This window comes from Nerophis lumbriciformis, linkage group LG29 (assembly GCF_033978685.3).
Source record: "Nerophis lumbriciformis linkage group LG29, RoL_Nlum_v2.1, whole genome shotgun sequence".
NCBI lineage: Eukaryota > Metazoa > Chordata > Actinopteri > Syngnathiformes > Syngnathidae > Nerophis > Nerophis lumbriciformis.
The window spans coordinates 19592751-19607556 of NC_084576.2; the positions used below are offsets into that span (position 1 = coordinate 19592751).

The window sequence follows — 14806 nt, forward strand, 5'->3', positions numbered from 1 at the left end:
GGGAGGATGGTGGTGGCGCCCTCTGCTGGCCCACCGGAGTGCATGGTGGCGGCGTCTGTTGGCCCACCGGAGAGGAGGATGGTGGCGCCCTCTGCTGCTGGCCCACCGGAGAGGAGGATGGTGGCGCCCTCTGCTACTGGCCCACCGGAGAGGAGGATGGTGGCGCCCTCTGCTGCTGGCCCACCGGAGAGGAGGATGGTGGCGCCCTCTGCTGCTGGCCCACCGGAGAGGAGGATGGTGGCGCCCTCTGCTGCTGGCCCACCGGAGAGGAGGATGGTGGCGCCCTCTGCTGCTGGCCCACCGGAGAGGAGGATGGTGGCGCCCTCTGCTGCTGGCCCACCGGAGAGGAGGATGGTGGCGCCGTCTGCTGCTGGCCCACCGGAGAGGAGGATGGTGGCGCCGTCTGCTGCTGGCCCACCGGAGAGGAGGATGGTGGCGCCGTAGGTTGTAGACCCACCGGAGAGGAGGATGGTGGCGCCGTAGGTTGTAGACCCACCGGAGAGGAGGATGGTGGCGTCTGCCGGCCCACCGGACTGCATGGTGGCGTCTGCCGGCCCACCGGACTGCATGGTGGCGTCTGCCGGCCCACCGGACTGCATGGTGGCATCTGCCGGCCCACCGGACTGCATGGTGGCGTCTGCCGGCCCACCGGACTGCATGGTGGCGTCTGCCGGCCCACCGGATTGCATGGTGGCGTCTGCCGGCCCACCGGAGAGGATGGCGCCGTCTGTTGCAGACCCACTGGGGTGAGGAGTAGCTGTGCCTCCCCAGCTGCACAGCTACTCATAGCCCCCCCCTCAAGGGACGGATCCAAGACGTCCCACGAGAAACCAACACAGGACAGGGATGGGTGGGAGGGATCACAAAAAGAGGCAAAGCTTTTTTTTGATTCGGCCATCAACGATAAAGCTTTGTTAAGTCTCTCCGCCAAGGAAATCTCCGCGAGGTTCGTACTAGGCTGGATCATTATGTCAGAGTTTGTAGGTGCCAAACCCCAAGATGCAGAGAAGGCGGAAGGGAGGTTTAAATAGCAGCTGGCTGATTGACACCAGGTGTGGCCAGGTGCCAATCAGCCACAGCTGAGGGGACACAGCACTCAGGGAGACAAGTAGGAAATAAAGACAAAATAAAAGTGCTGGACAGAAAACTAAGACAAACGCAGAGAAAAAACTAAAACACAGTCAAACTGTCAGGGACAAGCCTGACACTACCTGTCATAATACTTGTCGTTGTAGCTCTGTCTACTTTTGTTCACTCTGGTCATGTCATAGTTCCTTCGTGTCACACCTGCCGCCATCTCTGCATCTTGGGGTTCGCCACCAACATACTCTGACAATAACAAGATAATGCATACATTTATCATTGGTTTTCAACATGGTTACACATTTTTTTTACTGCGGGACCCCATTTTTATGACTTTATGGGGTCCCTGGAACATACTTGCCAACCTTGAGACCTCTGAATTCAGGAGATGGGGGGGGGGGGGGGGATATTTTCAAGTATTTCTTATATATATATATATATATATATATATATATATATATTAGGGCTGCAACTAACAACTAATTTGATAATCGATTAATCTGTCGATTATTACTTCGATTAATAATCGAATAAAAGAGACAAACTACATTTCTATCCTTTTCTCGTTCGGTACACTTCCATGAATGAGTATATCCGTTCGGCCACCGTGTTCAATGGAGAAGTCTGATCTTCAAAATGTGCAGGCAGCATACCCCTTCCCCTTCCAGCTGTCCTGGATGAACTGAAATTTTTTTTTCCAATCATTTTGGAACTTGCAAGCGTACTTTTTCTTCTTACTCGTTGTCGCCATGTCTCTTCTTCCTTCTTCTGCTTCGTCTATGTTATGTTTTTGGACATTACTACTTGCCGTAGTTTTGAAGCAATGCATGATGGGAATCCGGATGTTGTGTGTCAGTGTATTAAAGGGGAACATTATCACAATTTCAGAATTGTTAAAACCATTAAAAATCAGTTCCCAGTGGCTTATTATATTTTTCGAAGTTTTTTTTAAAATTTTACCCATCACGCAATATCCCTAAAAAAAGCTTCAAAGTGCCTGATTTTAACCACCCGTCCATTCTCCTGTGACGTCACATAGTGAAGCCAACACAAACAAACATGGCGGAAAGAACAGCAAGCTATAGCGACATTAGCTCGGATTCAGACTCGGATTTCAGCGGCTTAAGCGATTCAACAGATTACGAATGTATTGAAACGGATGGTTGTAGTGTGGAGGCAGGTAGCGAAAACGAAATTGAAGAAGAAACTGAAGCTATTGAGCCATATCGGTTTGAACCGTATGCAAGCGAAACCGACGAAAACGACACGACAGCCAGCGACACGGGAGAAAGCGAGGGCGAATTCGGCGACCGCCTTCTAACCAACGATTGGTATGTGTTTGTTTGGCATTAAAGGAAACTAACAACTATGAACTAGGTTTACAGCATATGAAATACATTTGGCAACAACATGCACTTTGAGAGTGCAGACAGCCCAGTTTTCATCAATTAATATATTCTGGAAACATACCCTCATGTCAGCAGGCCAGGGAAGCTAGGGTCGATATTCTTCTCTTGATCATCTTCGGGACGGTGTGAGCCAAGACATCCAGGGGGGTTTAGCTCGCTCGTCTGCGGGAACAAACTGCCGCCATTGCTTGCCGTGCTACCGAGGTCCTTTGTCCCTGAATTGCTCACACACTCCGGCAGATTCAATGGGGGTCTGGCGGCAGATTTCTTTGACTTTATCGTTGGAATAGCATCTGCTTTGAGTGTCGCAGGATATCCACACATTCTTGCCATCTCTGTCATAGCATAGCTTTCGTCGGTAAAGTGTGCGGAACAAGCGTCCAATTTCTTGCCACTTTCGCATCTTTGGGCCACTGGTGCAACTTGAATCCGTCCCTGTTCGTGTTGTTACACCCTCCGACAACACACCGACGAGGCATGATGTCTCCAAGGTACGGAAAACAGTCGAAAAAACGGAAAATAACAGAGCTGATTTGACTCAGTGTTGGAGAAAATGGCAGATTGCTTCCCGATGCGACGTCACATTGTGACGTCATCGCTCCGAAAGCGAATATTAGAAATGCGTTTATTTCGCCAAAATTCACCCATTTAGAGTTCGGAAATCGGTTAAAAAAATATATGGTCTTTTTTCTGCAACATCAAGGTATATATTGACGCTTACATAGGTCTGGTGATAATGTTCCCCTTTAACGTGCCGGCTGGAATAAACACACGCTGAGAAATAGCTCCGTGCCTGCCTACTTTATGGGTTATAGATAAACCTATGGATAACGGAGACATATATAATAGTCTTCTTTTCAGGTGTGAGAAGACGCTAAAGGCAGTGCCTTTAAGGCACGCCCCCAATATTGTTGTCCGAGTGGAAATCGGGAGAAATTCGGGAGAATGGTTGACCCGGGACATTTTCGGGAGGGGCACTGAAATTCGTGAGTCTCCCGGGAAAATCGTAAGGGTTGGCAAGTATGCCCTGGAACCCGATTTTGAAAATTCCTAGCACCAACACTGATGGAGTATTGGTGCGTGCAAAACAGCAGCAGGCTGGTTCTAATACTAATCAAATATCATTCCGGGTGCCATAGATCATTCAGATCCGGCCCGCGGGCCTTGACTTTGACACCCCTGCTCTATAGAAAATATTAGCATCAAGCGAGAACAGGAGTGCACACGGACCCCTCGTTATGTAAGGTGGAATGGAAAAGCGTGTTTGTGCCAAACAGATTATGTGATTAGTAACGAGATAGCGTCGCGGCTACTTGACTGCATTTCTCTCGCCATGCTGCGGGCACTGTGGAAACTCACTCGCATCGTGACAGAGCTGCTCAGGTCATGTCATGTCAGCAAAGATGGCGGCGTGTACCCTTTTAGTTCGGACATGAGCGGGCCCAAATATGACATGTATTTCACAACAGCAGTGCAGTTGTGCACCGTTGCATTAAAGACATAAAAATATGTTACGTGTGTTCACGCCACAGGAAAAAAAAGCACTGCTAGAGTGTTGCAATGTTCTCATTTGTGTTTACTCGAGACCCACTGACATACTTGCCAACCCTCCCGGATTTTCCGGGAGACTCCCGAAATTCAGCGCCTCTCCCGAAAACCTCCCGGAACAAATTTTCTCCCGAAAATCTCCCGAAATTCAGGCGGACTCAGGTCCTCCACAATATAAAAAAGCGTACCTGCCCAATCACGTTATAACTATAGAATGATGGAGGGCGAGTTCTTGGTTTCTTATGTGGGTTTATTGTTAGGCAGTTTCATTAACGTCCTCCCAGTGTGGCAACAACACACAACAACAGCAGTCACTTTTTTGTATACCGTAAAGCAGTTCGTCTGCCGTAAACAGCAATGTTGTGACACTCTTAAACAGAACAATACTGCCATCTAGTGCATTTGATGAAAGCACTTTTGTGCATGCCACACATCAATGCATCATCAGAGAGGGTGTTCAGCATGGTTCGAAAAATAGGGACAGAGAATAGAACAAGGATGGACAATTCAACCCTTAACTCAACAATGAGTAGATGAGTGTTATGTGTGTGTATATGTGTAAATAAATGAACACTGAAATTCAAGTATTTATTTTATATATATATATATATATAATAAAAAAAATATATATATACCGGTATATATATATATATATATAATAAAATAAATAAATATATATATATATATATATGAAATACTTGACTTGGTGAATTCTAGCTGTAAATATACTCCTCCCCTTTTAGCCACGTCCCCAACCACGCCCCCCCCCCACCTCCCGAAATCGGAGGTCTCAAGGTTGGCAAGTATGCCCACTGAGCAAGCACAGCGGCATAGCTTAAATATTTGACCTCATTATTTGAAATACAAAGTTGCTCAAGTGCCCTCATTTCTGACAGATTACATCACAAGTGTTGCAGATTACTGCAGTGTCCTTGTGCTTCACAGCAACAGCCACTGCGTTAGGGGCAGGGCAGGCAGTGCCCCACAGGGACTGGCTGATGCTGATGCCATTTTTTCCCGCCGCATTTTCTAATACAGAGATTTGCAGCCATTAAATTTTTTACCGCCTCTCCACTTTGGAGTTGCAGGGGGGGGCTGTAGCCTATCCCAGATTTTACGAAAATTAAATAAGATCGTTGAGAGCTTGTTTTTGTTCTTTTGTTGGCCCGTGGTATATATATATATATATACATATATATATATTGCACTTTTTGGGGGGAATTTTGCCTATTCACAATCTTATGTAAGACAAGAAAACGTATCTTTTTTTTTTTTTTTATGAATTGTAAATAGTAAATAAATGTAATCAAAAGTCAGCTTACAATGGAGCCGATGAGAGTCGCTCTATTCTAGGGATGTCCCGATCCAGGTTTTTGCACTTCCGATCCGATACCGATATTGTTTTTGCACTTCCGATCCGATACTGACCGATACTGGCCTATCTGAGCATGTATTAAAGTTTAAAGTTATTTAGCCTACTTAGTTGTCAGAATCATGTTGAAAAGGGTTTTAGTACTCTTGATAACAACTAGCCAGCTGAATTAGGGGAGTTTGAATAATACACAATGGTTGGTAACAAGAAACTGACCTGTTTATTCAAGGATAAACACAAAATAGACAAAATTATACATGACAAACAGAAATGGCATCATTGAACTAGGGCTGGGCGATATGGCCTCTTTTTATAATTGCGATATTTTAAGGCCATATCGCGATACACAATATATATCTCGATATTTTGCCTTAGCCTTGAATGAACACTTTATGCATATAATCACAGCAGTATGACGATTCTATGTGTCTACATTAAAACATTCTTCTTCATACTGCATTAATATATGCTACTTTTAAACTTTCATGCAGAGAAGGAAATCACAACTAAAAAAATTACTATTTTTTTCATACGGTGTTGATGTGGAAATGTTTGCCTCGGCATTTTGATGGTGTGGGCGTGTGGCACCGAATGGAGATAAGCGTCTCGACAGACGTCACAATATTTGAACAATGATGACGAAAACTGTTTTCTCTGTCGTGTCCGTGTGTCGAAAATTGTTATGCGCTTTTTTTTTTTTTTTTGATTTTGTGTGTGGCATAGATTTGCCGTGCGCAGAGGACGCTTGAGCAATGCGCAATTGCACAGGCGCACACCTTAGAGGGAACGTTGATCGCACGGCTGCGCTAGCATCACAGCTAACGTTAGCCATGCTGCTACCTCTCTGCTGGGAGAGGACGTATACGTATGTGACAGTATGTGACGTGTATAAGAAGGTGCGCTTGCTGTCTGTGAGAAGGAGACACAGGAAAGAGTGAGAAGAGCCTGTCGTGTAATGCCAGCAGCTAAAAGCAACTGCGTGAGAATCCATAGACCTGTGGATGTGTTGAAGGTGTGCTGGAAAATGCGGAACGGAAATTAGGGAGCAGCAGAAAAGTGGAATGTATTATTTAAATCGGTGCGTTGGAAAACACGGACCGGAGTTTTTTTTTTAAACTGGATCTGGATCGGCATTTTCCCATACCTTGCCGATACGCATTTTTTTGCAAATATCGGCGGCCGATCCGATCCAAATATCGGATCGGGACATCCCTACTCTATTCTGCCTATAAAAGCCCTTAAAAAAACATCCAAACAGCTCCATTAAGGTTTTATATACATGCTGTAAGTATGTATGTAATGTAGCACATTTATAATAACATTTAATATTTACGTATTTTCCTTATTTTAAGCATACATGGCCCATTGTCACCGATTCTGTTCATAACTTTTATGGACAGAATTTCTAGGCGCAGTCAAGGCGTTGAGGGGATCCGGTTTGGTGTCTGCAGGATTAGGTCTCTGCTTTTAGCAGATGATGTGGTCCTGATGGCTTCATCTGGCCAGGATCTTCAGCTCTCACTGGATCGGTTCGCAGCCGAGTGTGAAGCGACTGGGATGAGAATCAGCACCTCCAAGTCCGAGTACATGGTTCTCGCCCGGAAAAGGGTGGAGTGCCATCTCCGGGTTGGGGAGGAGAGCCTGACCCAAGTGGAGGAGTTCAAGTACCTAGGAGTCTTGTTCACGAGTGAGGGAAAAGTGGATCGTGAGATCGACAGGCGGATCGGTGCGGCGTCTTCAGTAATGCGGACGCTGTATCGATCCGTTGTGGTGAAGAAGGAGCTGAGCCGGAAGGCAAAGCTCTCAATTTACCGGTCGATCTACGTTCCCATCCTCACCTATGGTCATGAGCTTTGGGTTATGACCGAAAGGACAAAATCACGGGTACAAGCGGCCGAAATGAGTTTCCTCCGGCGGGTGGCGGGGCTCTCCCTTAGAGATAGGGTGAGAAGCTCTGCCATCCGGGGGGAGCTCAAAGTAAAGCCGCTGCTCCTCCACATCGAGAGGAGCCAAATGAGGTGGTTCGGGCATCTGGTCAGGATGCCACCCGAACGCCTCCCTCGGGAGGTGTTTAGGGCACGTCCAACCGGTAGGAGGCCACGGGGAAGACCCAGGACACGTTGGGAAGACTATGTCTCCCCGCGACCCGACCTCGGATAAGCGGAAGAAGATGGATGGATGGATGGCCCATTGATTTAAAAAAAACGCATCACAGCGTTCGCTTTTTTTGAAAACATCACTGATTACTAGTCACTGCAGACTTTATGAGCGCCAACAAACATAATAAAACATCACTTACTGTACAATGTCTGCTGTCATTAGGATTACGACTGACAGAATCTTCTTATATCCCTGTTTGGATGAAGAGTGACTCATAAACTCCGCGAAGAAAAGGGGGATGCAACCAATCATCTTTCGTGTCTATATTGGCTGTCAAAGTGTACCAATATGTCCTCATCCTTCTAGTATCCATATGAGAGGCATGATTTATCATCTTCCACAAGCAAGGAAGCATTTTACCACTCGATGATGTCACCACACAAGCTTGTGTTCACGGTGCCGCTATAAATAGTTTGCCTGCGTTAGCGCTTATAATAACAATATTACTAATACTTGGTTAACATTCAAGTCACGAAATGTATTGTTGGCGCTTTTTGGATGTTTTTTTTATTGGGTTTTATGGGCGGAATAGAGCACCTTCTATTTGACTTTTATTTACAAGTTAGAAAGCATTAAAAAAAAAATACATCCGTCGCAATGTCTCTCATATTGATTGTGAACGATAGGCAAAATTCCCAAAAAGTGAAATTTCCCTTTAAAACATCACAAAATATTTGTGGTATTGTCCCCGTCATCTGATGAATAATGGCGTCTTATGGGCGGAAAAACAAGTTTCCCAGTAGGAAATGATGGAAATAGGAATAATCTGGCAGTTAATCTGTTCATTTCAGAGGCTAGCAGGGTTTCTAAAAGAAGCTCATCTTGACCCCCAGCTGGCACTTTGTTACGTAACGCCAACATTTCCACCAGCAACGCACTGAAGGGTCCACAAGGACTTTTAACGCACACATCATGATGTTGGACGTGGACTAACACCAATATTTGAATGAAAAATAAGTACTTCACATCTGCTTGTACCCGCCTGAAACCGCCCAGTCAGCACGTTTTAGTTGTCATAGTTCTGCAGGAAGCGACTCCAATTAGCCTCTGTCCTCCCTTCCCCTGTGGTCGGACTTACTAACTCCACTTTATCCTTTTAATGGCTTCTCCCGAAGAGCAAAGCGTTGCTGAGTAATGTCAGGAAGGTGAGCTTAAAATAGTCTCCATTAAGATTTAGCCACCACATTATGCAAGACAATGACATGCATGCATGCAGTCGTACTCATGCATGTCCAAACTTTTTTCCACTGGGGGCCGCACACTGAAAAATCAAATCAAAGCATGCGGGGACCGTTTTTATATTTTTCATTTTCAAAACAGATACAATGTTTAGATTTTTTTTTTTACCTTCAGGGCTCTACTTAAGTTTGGTCATTGGGACCCAGAAGGGCCCCAATATAAGTCTTAAATTTTTTTAAATAAGTAATGTATTATAATATTTTTTTATGCTTTAATCTCTTGATCAACTTCAGGTCTATCTGTCGATATAATGTTTTTGTTGTTGTTGTTTCATGTTCTTTATGTCAAAAACCTTTTTTTTTTTTTAAATGGCAAAAACACAAAACATGCAATATTTTCCCCAAAATTATTTTAAAGTGGGATATTTGATGTTACGTAATTGGAGCCTTAGGTCAATAATTTATGACAACACTGATTTTAATTCATTATTTTTTGAGCAATGACAGTTTAAATTTTTTTTTATTGGGGATACAAAAGGGCCCCACTCATAAAATTGTTAAAAATAATTCATACCTTTTTTGTTTTTTACTTTCAACAAGTATGTCTCTTATCTGTTTTTATAATTTTGTTATGTCTTTGTTTGTTTAGAATAGAACATAATAGAAAGTACTTCGCTCACAATAGACAATAAACACTTAGGTATTTTTTTACATGTGAATAATATAAATACAGTCTGGTATATACAGCATTATTCACATGTAAATAATATAAATACAGTCTATTATACAGCATTATTCACATGTAAATAATATAAATACAGTCTATTATACAGCATTATTCACATGTAAATAATATAAATACAGTCTATTATACAGCAGTATTCACATGTGAATAATATAAATACAGTCTATTATTCAGCATTATTCACATGTGAATAATATAAATACAGTCTATTATACCGCATTATTCACATAAGAATAACATAAATACAGTCTATTATACAGCATTATTCACATGTGAATAATATAAATACATTATACATTTAAGTACAGTCAAAAAGGAACATATGCTTTATACAGTCTGATGGCTGTCGGTATAAAGGACTTCCTGTGTCGTTCCGTGTTGCATTTTGGGAGTCTGAGCCTTCCACTGAACATGCTCATTCTCTCCGCCAGGTCCAAGTGTAGTTAATGTAGTTAATGCCCCCTTTTGATCATGTCGTGTCTGATCATGGCGGAGCCAGAAGTCGAGTTTGCTAACATGGAGATATTTTCACTACTTTTCTTTTGTCGAGCACAAAGAAAATAACATTTTAGTTAAATGTAAATTGTGCTTTGGATCAAAGATGCCATCTACTGCCCAAAACAGCAATTCAAATCTGCTGAAACAAGCTACATAGCAACATGCTTCGACGAAGCTAGTAAAGAGAGACAGAGACTCTGATGCCACTTCACCTCCACCACCACCACCATTCACCGCTGAAGGTACACACTCTGTCAATCAATGTTCCCTCTAATTGTTCATGTGTGAGCAAATGCAAAAAGTCCCTGAGCATTGAGTGGAGTCCATGTGAGCAACTTTAGACGTGCACACTGTGGCTACACCAGCAGCACACCTGTCCCAAACCTCACTAAATAACAACTTACATCTCCATCCATCCATCCATTTTCTACCGCTTGTCCCTTTCGGGGTCGCTGGAGCCTATCTCAGCTGCATTCGGGCGGAAGGCAGGGTACACCCTGGACAAGTCCCCACCTCATCACAGGGCCAACACAGATAGACAGACAACATTCTCTTATTATTAGAATCAAATGACAGCAGTCATTTCCATTTCTAATCTAAGTGTTTAGGCCCACTTATAATGACAATAACAAAAAATATTGTTTTTCATGAACTGTGTACTTGTATTGTTTGTCTGGGTGGAGGTCCTGCTTTGGAAATAATTTGTACCCCTTTCAGACATTGCATTTAGTTCCCATTAAAACATTCACATGTTGCACAATGAGATGTAAGCAGGGGATCATGTGTACATTCCTGCAACTTCCTGTTTGTAAAAAATATATTTTTATTAGTATTTATTTAATATACTAACAGCATTTAATGATTAATATTTATAAATTAAGATTCCTAATAAATGACACTAGAATTAGCACACATTTGATTGGTAAATCATAGTGTAACGACCTGGAATGACACTTTATGTGTGGTGTTGGAGTTGTCCGACTTTTTGTGTGGCTGTAAACGCATCACTGGCTAAGAGCCATATGTGCAAGTGTTGGCGCACGTGAGAGAGCGAGCGGCTGCTGTTGATATAACAAAGTTGCTTTTGGTCTGGTTTGTACTGCAGAAAATGACCAGTTTTGCTAGATATCATTTTTTTTACTAATGTTTTGGTGATGTGTTTATGGCCGACAGTAAAGAGTTTTGCTCAGTAAAGTGATGGATGGAATTCATGTCCTCAAAGCGTCTCGACAGACGTTACAATATTTGAACAATGATGACGAAAACGGTTTTCTCTGTCGTGTCCGTGTCGTGTCGAAAATTGTTATGCGCTTATTTTTTTATTTGATTTTGTGCATGGCATAGATTTGCCGTGCGCAGAGGACGCTTGAGCAGTGCGCAATTGCACATGCACGCTCCTGAGAGGGAACGTTGCTGTCAATTCTCTTATATACTCTTTCATTCTAGACTTCTAGAGTGTTTGATTATCACATCACTCTAAATGTATAGACTATAAAGTTCACAAACATAAAGAGGGATCCTAGTGGGCCAGGCCAATCTTTCCTTATCTCTAGACTAAAACTGGGGAAATGTGTAGTGTTCTGGGTTTCAGACATGATTTTGTATAAGAATTACTTGAGGAAGAAAATGCCTGGTTAGACTTTGTGTATGTAGTGTGTGCCTTTCTTGGTTTACATCTATGCTGTTATTATGCTGTTTGTTACTTATGTATGTTATGTTGCAGCTATTTAAAATAGTTTTGTCAATTTGTTCTGGCCAGAAACAAATTGGCCTTTGTAACATATCTTTGTCTTTGTGTGTTGTATGTAGACCACATGGCTTAGCAGAGTTCAGTGATGCAAATGCATGTCAAGTTGATCAACAGATTGTATTATTCTCCAGTGCAATAACAGTACTGAAATGAAGGCTAAAAGGGCATTAATTGGAGCTTTAAAAAAAAAAGAAAAAAGAAGTAACTAAATAGTTACTTTTCACAGTAACGCATTACTTTTTGGTGTAAGTAACTGAGTTAGTAACTGAGTTACTTTTGAAATGAAGTAACTAGTAACTGTAACTAGTTACTGCTTTTCAGTAACTAACCCAACACTGGTTATTTATAGTTTTGTTTTTTTATGTCCTTTTTGTCATCAAACTTTTTCATGCCAAACACACAGCCTTCAATAAGTTCACAATTCACAACATTGAGTTTGTTTCATTATTATTTTTTCATCAATTACGGTTTTAGAGAAAAAAAACAGCCTGCATGGCAGCTTTGTGTTATTAGAGTCAAAGTGGCAACTTTTTCTCGTTACATTTCACCTGTTTGCTCTTTTATTCCACTTTTGTGTTTTTAATAATATTTTTAGAACACCTGTGCTAGGCCCTACCTCATTTGTCCACATATGCTATCTGATATTGTCCAACTCCCATCCTGTCACCTACAGTGTAGTAGTACTCTTTTCTCCACAGCGCCATCTGCTGAATGTGGTGGGTCTCTTTGCAAGCCGTGCACCAGGTGTGTTTGTTTCTAAGCACAGAAAGTGAAAATACATGAGGAAATGTTCACATTTTATTTCATTTATTTGACACTTTTTGTGTAATCAAGCTAACAATCTAACAAAACATCATCGTCTATTCGCGGTTGGGCATTCGCTCCCCCACACATTTGCAGATTTCTTCTTAAAACAAGTACAGGGTGCCCATCTGAAACACTTATTTTGACCTAAAAAGCACTGAGTTTAAACAAATATGAATCTTACCCCCTCATCTTTGTGGCGCCTCCCTAGAGCATCACCCCTAAAAAAAAGGTATTTATAGGACTTTTATGAGTGTGTAAATTATTTGCAGTATTTCACCATTTGCTGGTGGTCACGGATCATAACCCCCGTTATTATAGCTACAGTGTAGTTTTTTCCGTTATACAGTGGAACCTCGATTTACAAACCCCGTTTCCATATGAGTTGTGAAATTGTTTCTTATCGAGAAGTTTGCTTCACTATACGAACTTTGGTACTTACGAAGGTTCCACTGTATTTGCACAATATCACATAGCTTTTTCGTGTGTATGATGTGACAAGTTCTCACTAAAGACACATCACATACCAGTCACAGTAAGGCCATGACTAAAGGGGCGGAGCTAGGCAGAGTGCAGTGCGTTGATTGGTAGACAGGGAACAGTCCCTTCCTAAATGGGGAGCAGAGCAAAAACAAAACATTAAATGTCTGATTATTTTTCAGCGGAAGTCTTGAATGGAAAATCCTAACCTTGGCTTGGACGAGTCAACATTGTGATTCCCACGGCCAAGGACTATGACGACAACGGAGAGGTCCGGCAGGCCTGCATGAAGACCTGAAGGAGAGCGTGGGAACTTCTCGCAGGGAACAACTTGACAAAGTGCGCGGCAAAGGACGGAAAAGAAAGCGGAGAGGAAACGAGAGAACAATGGCGACGTACGGACACGTTTGTTGTGGCCCAGAAATTTAAAAAAAGGCCAAGTTCCCACGGTGACCTTTCCCACGCTGCAGCTCTCTGTTATTTCTGTTCTGTCACAATGTCTTTGTCCGTCCTAATCTTTGTGGACGTGCTTCACTTCTCCTTGCTGCTGCATTTCATACAGGACAAACGGTTAAGACAACAATACGACATCACGTTACTTGGGCTCATGTGCGTGTCTTCTCAGACCAATGTCATTTCGGCACAAAGGTGTGTTTGTTTTCCTGCGTTCTATTCACATTATAAATCATAACCACATATTGAAGTCAAAATAAAATATTTTAATGATCCCTCCATTTGTTTGGTATTTCTTTGATACCAAGTTAAGAAAGTAAATGTGCAAGTAAAAAAATCTATGAATGTTTTAAAGGATAAATATATAATATATAATATAACCTGGTCCCTACACACCGGAGCTCTTGTAAAAAGAGCTCAGCAGCGCATGCACTTTTTGCGTCGGATGAAAAGAGCACAGCTCCCTCCCCCCATTCTCAGCACATTCTACAGAGGCACTATAGAGAGCCTGCTGACCAACAGCATCTCTGTCTGGACTGGAGCCTGCAGTGCCTCAGACTGGAAGTCTCTCCAGAGAGTGGTGAGGACGGCGGAAAAGATCATCAGGACTCCTCTTCCTCCTATCCAGGAGATCGCAAAAAGCCGCTGCCTGGCCAGGGCTCAGAAAATCTGCAAAGACTCCTCCCACCCCCACCATGGACTGTTTTCACTGCTGGACTCTAGACAGAGGTTCCGCAGCCTCCGAAGCAGAACCTCCAGGTTCTGTAACAGCTTCTTCCCTCAGGCCGTAAGACTCTTGAACGCATCATAATTAAATTATCCCCTCAACTCCCCCCAAAATGGATTAACTCACTGGAATAAAAAAGACAATATAACATACATCCATAAACGTGAACACATGTGAAAAAGTGCAATATATTTATCTGTACAGTAATCTATTTATTTCCATCCATTTTCTACTGCTTATTCCCTTCGGGGTTGCGGGGGGCGCTGGAGCCTATCTCAGCTACAATCGGGCGGAAGGCGGGGTACACCCTGGACAAGTCGCCACCTCATCGCAGGGCCAACACATATTAGGGATGTCCCGATCCGATGTTTGGATCGGATCGGCAGCCGATATTTGCCAAAAATTGCGTATCGGCAAGGCATGGGAAAATGCCGATCCAGATCCAGTTTAAAAAAAAACTCCGGTCCGTGTTTTCCAACGCATCTATTTAAATAATACATTCCACTTTTCTGCTGCTCTGTAATTTCCGTTCCGCATTTTCCAGCACACCTTCAACACATCCACAGGTCTGTGAATTCTCACGCAGTTGCTTTTAGCTG

The 14806-nt window shown here is 43.0% G+C and overlaps 1 long non-coding RNA gene across 1 annotated transcript; it reads right to left on the minus strand.

Moving 5' to 3' along the window:
- Window positions 1–11494: 11494 nt before the first annotated feature.
- On the minus strand, window positions 11495–13389 carry LOC133571847 (uncharacterized). The gene is made up of 3 exons (XR_009810455.1): window positions 13237–13389; window positions 13075–13156; window positions 11495–12499 (listed from the first exon to the last, which is right to left on the minus strand). It is a non-coding gene; the product is annotated as an uncharacterized lncRNA (long non-coding RNA).
- Between the last annotated feature and the right edge of the window lie 1417 nt (window positions 13390–14806).